A 17,680-nucleotide genomic window follows, 5' to 3' on the forward strand; every position below is an offset into this window, starting at 1 on the left:
AGTTGATTGCAGGAATGAACCAGGAAGCTTAGATCTAAGACTGCCATGTCCAATACAGTAGTCATTAGCCCTGAATGGCTACTGAGCACTTAAAATGTGGCTAGTTAAGAAATGAGATTATGCTGTTGAGTATAAAATAATTCTGGATTTCAAAGATGTTGCATGCAAAAGACTTAAAATATATCATTAAAAAAATTGGTGTAGAAATGGCAATATTTTGGCTATGTTGGGTTAAATACATTATTAAATTAATTCCATTTGTTTTTAATTTTTTCTAGTAGTTTTCTAGTAGTCACATTTCAGGATGATATATGTGGCTCGTCTTAATTTCCACTGGATGATGATGACCTAGGATAATGTCCTGGTTTATTGCTTGAATAATGTAGTTAACAGTGATTCATTTACTGAACTGATAAAGATAGGGTGGGTAGGTTTGTTGGTCCATTCTGCATTGCTATCAAGGAATATCTGAAGCTGAGTAATTTATAAAGAGGTTTACTTGGCTCCTAATTCTGCAGGCTGTACAAGAAGCGTGGCACCAGCATCTGCTTCTGGTGAGGCCTCAGGGAGCTTTCAATTCTAGCAAAAGCTGAAGAGGAAACAGACATGACACATGGAAAGAGGGGGACTGAGAGAGAGGAGGGAGGTTCCAATCTCTTTCACAACCAGATCTTGTGTGAATCCATTACTGTGGGAATGGCACTAACTCATTCATGAGAGACCCACCCCATGAACACCTCCCGCTATGTCCCACCTTCATTATTGGTGATCACATTTCACCATGAGATTCGGAGGGGACAAATATGCAAACTATATAAGTAGGGAAAAAGCAGGTTTACAAACAAATATAATATAACAAATTCTGCTCTGGACATACAGACTTTGAGATGCTTGTGAGACATCCAAGCAGATATAGGGAGCCCAGAGCTCAGAGCAGAGGTCAGAGCTGGGACTGCATATTCAGGGTATGCAGTTGACCCTGAGTGCTGAGTTAGGGATACAGGAGACCTTCTGGAGAGTCTGTATTTGCAGAGAGTACAGTAAGCACCCAGCACCTACCCTGGGACGCTCCAACATTTAGGGCTTGGGTAGAAAAAGGATGCCAGAAAGTTCAGAAACCACACTACATTTCTACATTCAATCTTCAAGCTAGGAAAAGACCTATAAATTCATGATGGTTTCATGTCAATTTAATTTTGTTTGGAATTTGTGTGTGTGTGTGTGTGTGTACTGTAGTTTATTTCAATACACACTTAGGATTGCTTTTTTTATTCTTCTAGACAACATTAGCAGAGTTTAGCTGTAGAAATCCCTGGAAATCTTTCTTTATAGAGAAATAACAAAACTCAGTACGATGAACAAGTACCACAGATAAATCTCACAAAATCCCTAAATGTCCAAAATCAAGGGAATAAAGCCTCTTGAGCCCTCACATGACAACAGCTCTGTGGCAACTGCCTTGGTAGTGTGATGTGCTGAGGAAAGGACACATTTTCAGAGATTTAAAAAACTTTAATCTCCAAATCAAGTATTTCTTTATAGAACTCTGTGTTAGACAACAAATAATGGTAACATAGTTAAGAGCTCAAACTCTGTGGTCAGGTACATCTGAGCTAATGAATATACTTAGAATTCCTGGCATGTGGTGAGCACTCGGTAGATATTATTATTATTAATAATACCCCAACTCCATCCTTCCTCCTAGTTAATTTCTGTCATACTAATAGGGATGTATATGTCATTAATAACATCTTGTCCAAGCAGTTTCTGTGTTTCCCATCTTGTTCTCATGAGGTAGCTTATGCTTTCCTGGTGGACATGTCCCTCAGCCTGGTGTTAAGGTGGAACTTTTGTTGTGCTCCTGATGTTTCTGTGTGAGGGGACCCTCATTGTAGTAACACTCTCCAGCTTTTCACCCCTTTTCAATCAGTCCTCATACAGTTGGGGAATGATTCTCAGGAGGCTCTGAGAGATGAAATTAGGCATCTCTTTTTGGTATCTACCTGTGGGCAGAGAGAACACTGCTCTGTTCCTCTTGAGCAGCAAGTTTCACAGGATCGGGACCCTTTGTGGGAGTCCAGCTACAGGAGGATATGTCAGGGTTGTGAAATTTTAGCAAACCCACTTGCCTGATGATTTCCAACAGCTACATTCACAGAAAAGATGAGTTTTTAAGTTGTCATCTGTCCGACTCCTATGCTTCTCAGTTGGTTGAGAATTTAAGCAGGGGAAAGAAACATGTAATATTTACTGATCCCCTAAATTCCCAGTATCTGTTATTCAGTTGGAAACTTGAAAAACCAAGAGTAGAGAGGCTTTTCATGCAGTCAAGGCAGTTGGGGCTCTAGGGTCAGCTGGGATCAGTCATGTGTTTTAATCTTGGTAGCTGGCAGGTGTCTACATCATTCCATGCAGCTGGGTTCTACCATTGGCTTTTTAAGTTTTATTTTAAATTGACACAATAATTGTACATGGTTATGGGGTACAATATGATGTCTCGATACATATATACATTGTGTAATGATCAAATCAGGGTAATCAGCAACATGTGCTAATTACCATTGGCTTTTAACACCAAGAACTTCAGGCTTTAGCAAGTGTGGGCCCTTTAGGATTCCAACCCTGACTTAGGGTGGCTCTAGCCACAGGTGAATGGCCATTTTTATACAGGCAAGAAGACATTTGTATGTAGGTAGGGCTGTAGTTGCTAGCCTTGGAAAGCAGTCAGAATGGAGGCCAAAACGTGGAAAGTTCTTTGGGGTAAAAGTCTTTTAGATGTATCTGGAGGCTGAATGACTTGGTGCTGCTGTTTCTCAGCTCTGCCTGTTGGCCAGAACTTGTAAGAGAAGACACAGCTGAGCTCCATGTGCACTGTTAACACCAGTAGTTCTAGCATTAAATGACTAGTACCACCAGGCCCAAGGAGGCAGCATTATTTTGGCTGTCTCAGAATCCATGAACTACCTTCAGGGACAAAAGAGACAATATGGCTTTTTTTGTCATTATGTGGCTTGTCAAAGGCTCTGAAGAGTCACCTAGAAAAAGTATTATATATTCAAAATAAACAGAATATGCCATCTTCTTGGGTTGAGGTAGAGAAAAACTCAGTAAAATTATTACAAACCCAACGGCTTATCCCTAGGAACCAGGGAATGAAGGAAGAATGCAAATGCTTTGAAGAATGTGCTGCAGTTTGACAATGGTATCAGGAGCAGTGGAAGATTGGAAACAAAATAAAGAAGGCAAACTGATTAAAAGCTAAAGAAAAGAAAGATTTTCCCTGAGGGAAAGGCTGACATCTTAAAAGACAGGCTAGATAGATATAAACTCTTTAAAAGCCAGAAGATGTGCCTAAGTCTGTCTGCTCCTAAAAAGGGAATCAGACGTGGGGAGGGAGAGCATCAGGATAAACAGCTAATGCATGTGAGGCTTAATACCTAGGTGATGGGTTGGTAGATGCAGCAAACCACCATGAGACATGTTTACCTATGTAACAAACCTGCACGTCCTGCAGGTTTTTATTTAACTATAAAAAAATTAAATAAAAAAATAAAAAGGGGTGAATAAGAAAAGTGGAGAGATCTTTAATCTGTTACTAGATCAGAAAGGGTGACCTGGGCCCAGTGAAAACCAAAGACAGAAGTCAGGATCTCAGAAACAACTTGGAATTACTCCTCTAGAGGGCGCAAAAACCCAGAAAACTTTTGCAAACTTATTAAAAACGTTCAGAGTCCACAGTAAGAGCCATGGGGCACTCACATCCTGATGACCGGGTCAGTGTACAAAGTAGTTACCTATGTGGGCAGGTGTGATATGAAAAGGCTGCAGAAAGCAGCATATAACACTGAAAGAATTCCTAGGTGAGTTTTCAGGTGATAGAGCCAGCGCAGGGGGCATGCAGGTGTTTTCTGTGCCCTGCGGGACTTGCTTGAGAAACCTACGAGATCAGAACTCAAAGAGAAGACACAGACAAGATGAGACATATTCTATGTGAACAGACAGGCCAATAATAGAGCAGTTCAGGTTTAGGTTCTCTGCTAATCTGATGGGAGAATCTTACCCAGGTGGGATTCTCCAATCTAGAGAAAGGCACAATTTATTTGAAAAGTAGGCGTCTCTGGCATATCAAGAACATAATTTCATATTTTTCACCACAGGAAAGCCCACATGATGAAATCTAAAGAGCTATCTTAGAAAATCAAATTGTTTTGGCTGTAAATCAAAGCGGGAGAGGGAGAAGGCCCTCAGATTCAGTAAACAGGGCTAGTCCCATATGCGTTAGATAAAGGAAGAAACCAAATTAAGGTTAAATTGTCAGAAATTCTCGGGTCTTCCTAAAAGACTGCTACTGCAGAGAAAGATCACACAGAGAAACGCACCTTAGGCTTCAAATAATCAAAGTCTGAGGGAAGATGAGTGTTTTGAGGAGAACACAGCAGAAGAAATGGTTGTCAGCAGCCTCTCGAGACAACAACAGCACTTTCAGCTCAGGAGTTTTCTTCAGGCGGCCGGGTGCGGTGGCTCACATCTGTAACCCCCCCACTTTGGGAGGTCGAGGTGGGTGGATTGCCTAAGCTTAGGAGTTCAAGACCAGCCTCGGCAACATGGTGAAACCCCATCTCCACTAAAAAAAAATCCCCAAATTAGCCAGGCCTGGCGGCGCGCGCCTGTAATCCCAGCTACTCGGGAGGCTGAGGCACAAGAATTGCTTGATCCTGGTGAGTGGAGGGTGCAGTGAGCTGCGATCACGCCATTGCACTCCAGCCTGGGTGACAGAGCCAGAGCCTGCCTTAATAAATAAATAAATAAATAAAAAATAAAAATAAAATTTCAGGCAATTCTCCAGCTGGAACAAATTTGTTGATTCAGTGACAATCATTCCTCACTGCAGCACTGGGGTGCTAGAAACCTGGGCTCACAGGGGAAAAGGGGAGAGAGAAGTGTGGAACATTACCACTGAGGAAACTCTCAAATAAAATTTGATGCTGAGGTTGCCACCATTCCAAATGTGAAAATTTGCAAGGCAGGAATGTGTCAATGTCACGTCTTGTGATGGAAGACAGTACACCTAGGGAAAAACGTCCTCCTTAATATGGTAAACAGAGGGCCAAAATCAATCTCTTGATGGCAGCATTCTCTTAAATAAATCTAGGTTCACTGGAGTGCAGGTGTAGTGAACCCAAATAATCTAGGTTCACTGGAGTGCAGGCGCAGACCAACTGGCATCCTGGCAAGGTGGAAACCGGGACTTTCCTGATCACTGTCTTTCACTTGCTACCTTTGAAATCTCTGATATAGTTTTTGGCAACACAAAGTGTGGATTTGGGAAACACAAGGATGCCTGGACTAACTTCTTTAGGGCCTTGGGCTAACTTGTTTTCTGCATTTCATGGGTGTTTGCTGTGTTTTCTTCTCTCTTGAGAAACATAAAATTTTATTTGTGAGATGCTGGAGCAGTGACACACATCCAGGAGAGGTTAGTCCAAGCTTGCCCACAGTGTTGCTAATGTCTCTGAATTAGACTGAACAGATAAAATATTGAGATCAATTTTGAAATTTAAAAAAGTTATCCCACAAAAGCAAGAGAATTTTCTCTTCAACATCAATTATTTTGAAATGTGACTTAACTACTTCGTAGTTTAATTCTTTGGAACATTAATTTTTAAACTTTAATTTCTCCCTTTGTAATGAGACTTATATTCAAATACAGAACTATTTATGGTGTTATAATTTCACTTCTGCAACAGATGGGCTGTCATTTCAGCTTGTTACAGAACCTCTGAAGTTGGAAATGTGGTTACAGGTAAGTGGGGATGGGAAATAGAATACAGATTGACTGTAGATACAGAGTAGCTTTGGTATTAATTTCATAATTGTGTATTTCTGCCCTGTTTGGAGCTTTCAGAGGATAAAATGAACACAGCCAAGGGAGGATGCCCAAAGCAGCAGTAGTAGGCTCTGAGGGAGCGGCCTCATGGAGTTGGAGGCAGTCCTGCCCTGACAGATGTTAATCTCCTCGCACTCCAGGTGGCAGCCATACAGAGGGATAACCTAGAGGCTCAGTAGCTGATCCCAGTGACGCTGAGAGAACACAAACCTGGGGATGTTAAATGGGATTCGCTATCCCACTCCAGGTGTTTCTATTTGGAGGAGCTCCATTAGATTAACCCGTGGCTTTTCTCCACCTTCACTCACTCCACGCAGGAGAGCAGGAGTCACTGATGGTGATGTGGGAAGAGGAAGTGGGATATGAGTGACTCTGCCCTCTCTACCTCTCTCTGGGCTCTGTCTGCTCAGATGCCTGCTAGTTGTGCCGGAGTCCAGCTCAAATCCTCCACAGGGCACATTGCAGGCTTCGTGGGGTGGGGCTAGGGCTTGTGGGGGAGGGTTGAAGTGTTAGGATCACCAGTGGGTGGTTCATTCTGTCTCTTGAAAGATTATTTTGCTTGAATTGGGATCTAAGTCATTTCCTTCAATAGCTTTATCATAAAAAAGGTGAGATTTTAATCTCCATCTACCTGATTCCCGCAACCACCTTTCAACTGGTTCTGAATTAAAGCAGGAGAAAGAAGAGCATTTCCTGATTGGCTAAGTCCCTAACTCTAGGGCTCCAACAAGACTGGGGGGAACGTTTATCTTAAATGGTCTGTCAGAATCAATACAGAATGTGGATGAAGCCTCCGAATTCCACCTGCCTGCTCACATTCTAGCTTCATCACTTGCTAGCTGTGAATACTTCAGAAATTAAAAAAACCTCTCAAAATAGCATTTGTAATATGAAAATAATGTAGTACTTACTTCACAAAAGTTTTGGTGAAACAAAATGAGATAATGTAGACTATTCATGAAATCCACTTTTTTTTTTGGCTTGTGATTCCTTAGCATATAGTTCCCAATAATAACCATAGCTGGCATATATTTAAGGCATACCATGGGTAAGACCCTGTGCTAAGCAACATAAACCCAATATCCTATTTGATCGTCATAAAAATTGTAAGTTTTAATATTATTCAAACTTTATAAATGAAGGAATTAAAGCCTAGAGGGAGAAAAACATTTGTCCAAGGTCACACATTATATGATAGAAGAGATATGTAAATACTGGTGGTCTGATTTCAGAGTCCATACTCTTAAATAGTACAGTCTCCCCCAAAATAACATCTGCCATTTATTGACTGTCTACTTCAGCACACATTAGGAGCTGTATCTCATGTAATTTCCCCAATCCTGGGTAGGTTAAGAGTCCGGACTTTATCGTCAAACAGATGTGGTTTTGAATTTCAGCTACAATTTTCTAGCCTAGTAGCCCTGGAGAAGTTAATCTGAACGTTTATTTTTCATCTGTAAATTGGGATAACAATACTTGCAACTCACAGGGTTGCTGTAAGGATTAAGTGAGAAAATGCTTAGTGCTTGACTCACTGGAAGCAATCAATGAAATGCATTAATTCTTATTCTCATTTTAAAGATGAACGTAGAACAAGTGGCGGAGCCAAGTTCAAATCCTTCTTGCCTTTCCTTTTCTGTTGTTTCCAGTGCTAATATATATGTGAAATATATATATATATATAAAAATATATATCTGAAAGATAACACAGGGTAAAGCAGTGGGCTTCCAGTTGTATTCTATGGAGCCATTTAGGGCCTCTGGGGGTGGGATGGAAATAGGTACAGGTAGGAGAGAAGTCCAAGTGCCCATCCGTCCCCCACTAAGAACAGTTACGCCTTCATTTGTAATAGAGTTTGATGCAGTTTTCGTTTGATGAAAGTGTTCCTTGGCAAAACAAAAACAAAACCTCCCGGAGAGCCACAGGCTTGCAGTCAGGAGGCCTTGGGTTGGGACTACTTCATCATCTACTCGTACGGTCTGGGCCAGTTCCTCTCCAGAATTCTGTGTCTCAGTGAACACATACCAACAAAAAGCATTATAAAATCTGAATACCTCCTGGAGGTATTTAGAGGATTAAATAATAAAACATATGTCATGTGCTTTTTGAAATACAAAAGCATGACACAAAAGGGAATGTACCCTGAAACTAGACTATTAGGGTTTGAATTCCGGCTCCCCACTTACTGTGTGACTCTGGAAAAGTTATTCAACCTCTCTGTGCCTCTGTTTGTTCTGTGAAGTGCAGACAACAGTACCATCCTCATCATTCTGTTGGACGGACTAAATGGCTTAAGTCCGTCCAACAGAATGATGTTGGATGTGTTTGTTATATTTATTCTTAGTCTTAGATTTGACCGACTATATTGGCTCTGACCATCACAATTCTTCCTGTGAAAAGCCTGCAAAACAGACCAGAAAGTGTTATCCTTAGGTACAAAAAACACTGGATACATTTATGAACCCTGTCATGTGGTTTTCACTGAATTACCAGACCACTAGAATGAAAGATTTTTGGGGGAGTTGAGTAGGGTAAGTGAGGAGTCCAGATTATCAAGGATTTGGCAAGTTTCAGATTTCCTTTCCACAATTAGCTTAAAAGTTGAGTTATAAAATGTGAACTGCAATTGTAGGTAGCTTTATAACCTCAACACAAATGAATTCGAACAATTCCATTAGTTTTATAGTTTCTACTTGTAAAACTATCAAAACAAATGTTTGTTCCCAAAGCAGCTTTAAAACAACAAATAACTCCTTGTGAATTTCAGCAAAAAGCCTAATTCTTTAAACTTCTCCATTTTTAAAGAAATCAGTTGTTGAGCCCAGCATTACAGAAAAAGCCTAATTTTTTATTTTTATGATTTACAAAATTACATTTAGAGAGGACACATGGAGTGTATAAAAAGAAACACTTTCACAAGAGTCACAAAATTACAAGTCCTTTTGGCTCAAAGGTCACTCAAATTAAGAAAAAAAAAAAAAAAAAAAAAAAAACCATTCAGGGAAACAAGGCAAAACACAAGTGCCAGCAGAATGGTGATTGTGTAACAAGCTGGGGAATTGTTCCAAGATCCTGGCAAAATTAGGTTAGAATTTGGCTGGCATTTGCCATTGTTACATGGGAAAATGGACCTCCTTCCTTTCTTGAAATTGTGGTCCATCATCCAAAATGGACAACAACTGACACCCTGTCACAATGTTCACTTTCTTAACCAAAAGTCTCTAATACTATGATTTTGGGGGGACTGTTTTTCATTTTCTCTTTGAGGAAGCTTAGATAATAAAATTGAACTTAAACTTGTCCATAAAGATGACTGTCATGTTTATTTTATTTCAATTCAGACATCAATATAGGAGAGCAGAATAATGTTTTCCAAATCAAAGTCAGTTAATATTTTGTGAAGTGGTGGTTGGCAGGGACGTGGAGCAGACACAGGAACATACGTTTGGGAGGGTGGGATATAGGTGGATGAAGGGCATAGAGAACCATAGAATATTTTCTTAATCATAATCAAAGTTAGGCTTAGAAATCTATTTTTTAATTATAAGAGGTTCTAACCTAAAATGTTTAATGATTAATTTTTAATTGAAAAATAATAACTGTATACAATTACAGGGTACAACGTACTGTTTTGCTATATGTTTACAATGTAGAATGATTAAATGAGGCTAATTTAAAAAATCCATCACTTCACATACTATTTTTTTGTGGTGAAACATTTAAAACATGTTTTAAAGTTACTTTAAGTTATTTAAACTTATTAAACTTATAATACATTTAAATTAAACATATACTTTTAAGTTATTCAAACTTATTTTAAATTATTAACTATTTTAAATTATTTTATTTTGAAGATGTCTTTCCTCCTGAACTTTTTTTTTTTTTTGAGATGGAGTTTCGCTCATTGCCCAGGCTGGAGTGCAATGGTGCGATCTTGGCTCACCGCAACCTCTGCCTCCTGGGTTCAAGTGATTCTCCTGCCTCAGCCTCCAGAGTAGCTAGGATTACAGGCATGTGCCACCACGCCTGGCTAATTTTTTTGTATTTTTAGTAGAGACAGGGTTTCTCCATGTTGGTCAGGCTGGTCTCAAACTCCCAACCTCAGGTGATCCACCAACCTTGGCCTCCCAAAGTGCTGGGATTACAGGTGTAAGCCACCATGCCCAGTCTCCTGAACATTTATAACAACTTTGGTCTGACAGTGAAAATAATAAGAAAAAAATTATGTGGACATTTGCAGGTCTTTATAAAACCTTATGAGTGAATTTAATTTTTTTTTGTTTTACTAAGCTAAACATTGAGTTATATTTTCAAAAAAATTATCTTCTCTTTCATTGGAAAAAGAAGGAAGGAAGTGAGCACTTAATTTGCTGAGGCAAGGCTGCGGGGTTGCTACATTTTTGCTCATCAAATCACATGGTGACTAGAGTGGTCCTTACTCTTGCATCTCCCATTGAGTTTGGTCTATACGGCACTGGCCTATAATTGAGCCTGTCCTAAAGAGAGTGGTCAGCAAACAGTTAAATCTCTAAAAGCTGCCTTTGAGAACCCAAATTTGAGTATTTCTAAGAATTCTGCAATAGGAAAATGATAAAATGTTTCAGAGGCTAGATGGAATCATGACATCTCATATCACAAAATGTTCTTTGAATTTGAATAATTTTACACTCAGCCCAATACAGTAGATATGCATTCCTAATACATGAGGCTTTATGCTAGGTACTTGGGACAAAGGACCAAGATAAAAATTCCTCCTGAGAATTCACAGTATACTGTGGGAGAATGATAAGCTCATGCAAAACTCTAATATAAGCATAAATAGAGGTCCATGTAACTGACATGAAAGCACGGACCAATATTTTTAAAAGTCACCATGTTTTAGGCTATTTGTACACTAAACACTTTGCATATATTAATATTGACAATAAACATGAAGTATTAATATCAAGTAGTAGTATCAACAAAGATGAGGAAATGGAGGTTCAATGAGATTAAGGGTTGTAAGATCAGGATTAACCTAGATTTCTAGGAATGGCTGAAACTTTCCATGTCAGCCTTTGAGAACAATACGTCTAATATAGCCATGTTTCACCTCCTACAAGCCGGAAGCATTCATCTTGCTCTAGAGCATCTGACAGAAAAAGAGAGTCTATGTTCTTAACCATTAGCTCTGTTGCTTTCTCAGAGGCAGGAATTAATAAAAAATTCCAATGGCTGATACATATATAAAAATATTTTTCAGTGTTATTGGTAACCAAGCAATGTGAAATAAATATGATATCCCTTCTTTCACCTATCTAATTTAATTTACAAATGTTTTAAGTAGTGACACTATTCAGAGCTGATAATGTTGCTATGAGATGGACATTCTCATTTTCTCTGGGTAGAAACACATATTGCAAAATCCTTCCAGAAAACAAGTAGAGAATCAAGATGGTTCACAAGTATTCATAACTTTGACCTAGTAATTCTGCATCTTAGAGTTTACCTTCACAGAAAATATTAGGCAGTTTGATTTATATGAAAATGTTAAATTCATCAATATTTATAATAAACACTTGACAATGACCTTCATATCTAAAAAAAGGGAATGTTTACATACATAACAGATTATTCACTTGCTGGAATATCAAACACTAAAATCACGATTTCAAAGCATATTATCATTGGACAATATTTTATGATAAAATACTGGAAACAAGTTCTCTAAAGCCACAGTATAATGCAATGGTTTAAAAGTGAATTCCAGAGGCCAGGCGTGGTGGCTCACGCCTGTAATCCCAGCATTTTGGGAGGCCGAGGAGGGTGGATCACAAGGTCAGGAGATCGAGACCATCCTGGCTAACACGGTGAAACCCCGTCTCTACTAAAAATACAGAAATTAGCCGGGCATGGTGGTGGGCACCTGTAGTCCCAGCTACTTGGGAGGCTGAGGCAGGAGAATGGCATGAACCCGGGAAGTGGAGCTTGCAGTGAGCTGAGATCGTGCCACTACACTCCAGCCTGGGCAACAGAGCAAGACTCCGTCTCAAAAAAGAAAAAAGATGAATTCCAGAGTAAGACCTCCTAAGTTTATACCTCACCTGTGGCTGCTTGCTTGGCAACCTTGGGCAAGTTAATCTTTCTATGTGTCAGTCTCTTCATCAGGAAAAAAGAGGTTAAAACAATAATGCCTATGGCAGAATATTCTTAATGAAATTAAATAAAAACTTACAGATAAGCACTTAGCACAGGGCCTGGCATATTTAAAATATTAGTTAAAATATTAATGGTGATGATTGATGAATGATGAGATTATAGGTAATTGTTATATATTCTTTATAATCACTTGCACATCCAAATTCCTTTCAATAAACATTAATTTGACACTAGGCATGACTATAAAGATTTCAAAGTTGGTTATATCAGGTTTGGGAGGCAGGGTTATGCTAGTTTAAAAAATGAGTAAGATAACTTTTACACCTTTGCCTGTCTTCACAATGGAACAATTTATTTGGCCATAGGAATACGTTCTTTGAAAGCACAGAAGATTATACAGGTAGAACCACCTTGCCCATGTTTTGGAAGCGAAAGGAAGCTCATTTTCAGAAGTTATGCTGTGATAAATTTTGTTTGATGAATTTTGTTACAACTTTGTTAACAGTTTATCCAGATTTTCTTGAAGCTACTTTGGTAATTAATGTATCTCAGAAAAGCATTCATATTCAGTTGAGAAACTCTCAGCACAGAGTTTTACAGAGTACTTTCTCATAATTTAAAAAGTTTTCTTACTTGTAATGTTTATAAAATACTATATATGTAGCTTAGATGCATGCAGTCAGTGCTAAGTATTAGTATTGTTGCTGTTATTATTTCTATATCTGTGGCTAAATAACTTTATTCCTAATTTGCTTGTATATATTTCCATTTCATTAGATTCATCAAAACTTTGTTTTTGCTAGTAACAATCATTTGTCCAGACTTTTCTTCCAATTATTTTTGCTTTTGACCTTGATGTTTTCCTGCCTTCCCTGAAAATACCTGTAATTCTAGGATTAGATTTCCATTCTCTGTTGTCTCATTCCTTTTTCCATATCTTTGTGCATACCAAGAAACCATCTCATGTATATTTGTGTATTATGTGTATCACTGACCTGATTTTTATCGTGTTAGTTCTATTCTTTGTCTTCCCTGCAGTCCACCTGTATTAGTCTGTTTTGCATTGCTATAAATGAATACTCGAGACTGGGTAATTTGTAAAGAGGGCTTTTTTTGGCTCCTTGTTCTGCAGGCTGTACAACAAGCATGGCACCAGCATCTGCTTCTGGTCAGGACCTCAGGAAGCTTTTACTCATGGTGGAAGACAAAAGGGGAGCAGGTGTGTCATCACATGGAGACAGAGGGAGAAAGAGAGAAGGAGGAGTGCCAGGCTCTTTAAATCAGCTCTCTCATGAACTAATAGGGCAAGAACTCACTGATAACTATGGGGAAAGCACCAAGCCATTCATGAGGGATCTGCTCCCCTGACTCAAACACTTCCCACTGGGCCCCGTCTCCAATACTGGGGATCACATTTCAACAGGATTGTGGAGGGGACAAACATCCAAACTACATCACCACCCATCCCTACCATCTAGCTGTCTTTGTATATTGGTCTATTCTCTCTACACGGTTTTCGGTCTCGAGGCCTCTGCATGCTACTGAGATACCAACATGTTTTCTAAAGTCTTTTGTTTCCGATAGCAAACCATTTTCAGATACATTACCTTCTTAGTTCACCTTTCTTTATCTGTAAAACATTTTCTAAAAGTTTTCAAAATCCAAACTTGATGTTTGTAATATACAGGACGTCTGGCTTGCCCTTTTGTCCTGATCTCTGACCATTTATTTAGTTGTTGGTCAGCTCTTCTTCACCATCTGTTGCTGGAGAACAAATTGATGTCCTTTCACCTAATTCAGAAACCAGCATCTAATAGATATTTAGTAGATTGAATTGGGTCTTCTACCCATCACTGTTGCTAATTCTCTAAACATCTCCAGTGATAAGGCATATGAATATTTAGAATTCCCATACTGCAGTGCTATTAAGGTGTTACAAACCGGTAATGGGTTATCAGTAATACCCAAGCCAAGTTACAATAAGCTACCAAACCTCTATTACATTCCTTATTTGTGGTAATCCGCAGCCCTTGAATTTGTATTGATTGAGCTTTGACAACCCTTTTAGAAAGCTGTACATATACAGCAATGAACAGCTGCCTGGTGTACTTCTTGATACTGGCCTAGATATTTAGGCAAAGGGTGGGTAATGGTAATGAGGTTAGAATGAAGCATCTCTTATCAAGTGGCAAGGAAAATATTTAGAGAGAGAGTAGTTATGACCATGAACCTCACAGTCAGTCTGCCTGGCTTGGAATCCTAGCTGAGTGCCTGTTTCCTTATCTGCAAAATGGGACTAATATTAGCACCTATCTCATTAGTGCTGTTGTGAGGTTACATGAATTACTATATGCAAAATGCAGAATAGCACCTGGCACATGCATAATGCAAAGTAAATGTTTGCTATTATCGTCCACAGTTTGTGAATCTTATTTTAACTCCATATATCTTAAAAATAGCTGAATTTCCTCCTTGATTTAGTCTTGATTTTAGCATTGTTAATTTTCTTTGCATTGAATCTTCACAGTTCAATATGAAGCTGGGAGAAGCAATACTGCATAGGACAGTCAGAGGGCATTCATAATATAAGTCTGTATCCTTTAATTCACTTTCTCCCAAGGATTAGGGAGATAATAGCTTTTATAGGAGACTAATAAAAATGAACTAATAATTCCTACAAATGAACAGAGCTTTTTATGCTGCACAGCACACTGGCACATAGGTGTGACTTAAGATACCCGGCAGTAGATCTGGGAACCAAAGGGAAAGAATGACAAACATGGATTGGAACTGGGGGAAGGGTGGAAGTCAGGAATGCTATCCTTTGACCTTGATATATATGAAAACAAATCATATTAAAACGTTGAGTTACTAGTAGCAGCCAATATTCCAAATGGAATTTGAGACCCTTTGGTCCAGATAACTTTGTAGTTTGAAATGAACATATCTGCATTCAGGGAAAACAGAAGCTGAGTGAAGACAAATTGAAAAGCAACAGTATAGAGTAATTAATATGTAAATTCTAGCCCCAGACTACCTGGGTTCATGCCTTACATCACTCCTTACTATACTAGCTGTGCGTCCTGGCAAGAATCAGAAATCTTTTTTTCTTTTTCAGTTATTACCTCATTTGTACCATGGTTATAACAATAGTAACTTTCTCATAAATTACTAGGAAGAATAAATGAATGAATCCACATAAAGTACTCAGAATACAGCTTAAGTATTCCACTTATGTTTTATATATTTATATAGATCCTTAACTCACCAAGTATAAGAAGTCAGCCATTCAAAAAATAAGTGTGTTTAGTTTTAATATAGTGTTGAGGTAGAGACAAGTAAAATGAGATACAAATAAAAAGGTACTTAAATGTACAATAATTATTCAGAAAAAACTTGATTTTATCTAACAATGATTTAAAGATTCCATCATAGCATGTTTTCAACATACTATATAAAAATGATACTAATTGCCTTATTTAAATACACCATATTTCGAGAAACAGAAATTCTTCTTGATCTCCTAAAATTTATTTGCATTCCCTTTTTCACACTTTAGGAGTGTTTATACCATGAATACAGCTCTGCTTCACTCTAGAAAAAAATTGTTAAAATATAAAAAGTTTGCCATTGTAAAGTTCATTTCTTGCATTAGAAAACTTTTAGTGAAAAGCGTTCTGCATTGCAGGGCAAAATTAGATAGAGCCTGAATACATATTTTAATATTTTCTCCAGGGGAATAAAAAAAGTAGAAGATATTAAGTTCAGTTCATTGGTCTGTGATATCAAAAAAGAGAATTGGGTGAAACACTTGGTTTCCTCAGGTAAATAAAAGCCAATTGTGTCAACAATAATTATCGATTACACATGATGAAGTAAGAACAAGGAAGCCTCTTGCCTCAGTTTCCTGAGAAACTTCAACATATTTAATTCAAATAAGGGCAAAGTCATTTTCATATCATTGCTAAAAATTAGCAGGCACAGCTTTGTTTTCTGAACTTTACTAAAGAAACTAATAGTTTTAGCCATCTAGTAAAAGCAAATTAGAAAACTGGTTATGATTAATAAGAAAGATGTACTTATTGCTTAACATATTGAACTTCTGGGCTGGGTGTGGTGGCTCACACCTGTAATCCCAGCACTTTGGGAGGCCAAGGAGGTGGATCACCTGAGGTCAGGAGTTCGAGACCAGCCTGGCCAACATGGTGAACCCTGTCTCTACTAAAAATACAAAATTAGCTGGGCGTGGTGGTGCACACCTGTAGTCCCAGCTACTCGGGAGGCGGAGGCAGGGGAATTGCTTGAACACAGGAGGTGGAGATGGCAGTGAGCTGAGATCGCACCACTGCCCTCCAGCCTGGGCGACAGACTGAGACTCCATCTTGAAAAAAAAATTGAACTTCTTTGGCAAATAATTTGCCTTCTGTAAGTTTAACCTTCTGGTTTCCTCCAGATTGGTTTAATGTGTGGGTGTATGTAAGCAGGTGTGGTGGTCTGTGTGGGAGTACCAAGCCCCTAAATGTGCTTATACTGTGTAAGCTCCCACATTAAAGACAGAGTAAAAAGCAAACACCAACTAAATTTAGTCTGTAGGCTTGTTCTTTTCAGATAAGCAACAAAATGAGGCAAAATTAAGGCTAGCATTAATATTTTATAATCAACCTTTAGCCTCACCATTCCTCCTGTCTTGAAGAAATGAAGTACAGAGAAAGATATGACAACTAATCTAGATTCTTTAAAAGCATATCTCATCTGATACATTTTGGAGAAAGTTGAGTCCAGTACTTCACTGAGACTGCTATAGGCAATAAAGATACAATGGCTTCCCTGCTGTTGGTTAATCAGGGTCACCTCCATATTTATAACTGATTCAAGCTGGAGACCAATTAATATCCATTTTCATAGGAACATCATTCAAACCCTCTTCCAAATGCTTACTCAGCTGCTTATTCCAAGGCTCAGTAAAAACCCACAAACATGCTCCCATTTTGGGGCAAGAAAATAATTTTACTTTTAAGGGAATGTACAGCGGTCAATCCATTTGTGTAAAGGGATAAATTTTAAGTTATATATAATATTGGTGGTGTATAAATATTCTAGTCCAGAAATATTAATCTTAAGTATAGGTTTGGAAATCCTTAAATACTCATTACTAAAAATTACTAAAAATACATATTTTTGTATAACAATAGGCAAGTGTAAATGCTGAACTAAGCAGAAATAAGCAGAAATTCCCTATTCTCCAGTCAAAATTAAACAGTTAAAACTACTATTTCTTCCATAATCAGAGATATCATGTGTAAACAAGATAAAAATAATATATTTAAGTTGCCTCAAATTATTCAGTTCAGATCTGCAGAATGGTTGTGCAGGTAGTTTCACAACTGTGGCAAAACTGGAAAGGAGTGAGGAGCAATAACAATCCTACAATTCCATCTGCACATCCCGCACAGATGCTGAAGAACAGAACAGAAAGAAGTGAGGAACTTCTTGGTGCTGCGGGGGCTGCTATGCACAGCTGAGAATACAGAAAGGACCATAAAATGGAGAAGTCCCACAAGGCCATCCCATATCTGTGCATATTTCCAAACTGGGAAGAGAAGACCTGCTTTGACTGCCCATGTTCAGCACATTCTGTGCATATTTCCAAGCAG

Source organism: Hylobates moloch, unplaced genomic scaffold (assembly GCF_009828535.3).
Source record: "Hylobates moloch isolate HMO894 unplaced genomic scaffold, HMol_V3 SCAFFOLD_17, whole genome shotgun sequence".
Taxonomy (NCBI): Eukaryota; Metazoa; Chordata; class Mammalia; order Primates; family Hylobatidae; genus Hylobates; species Hylobates moloch.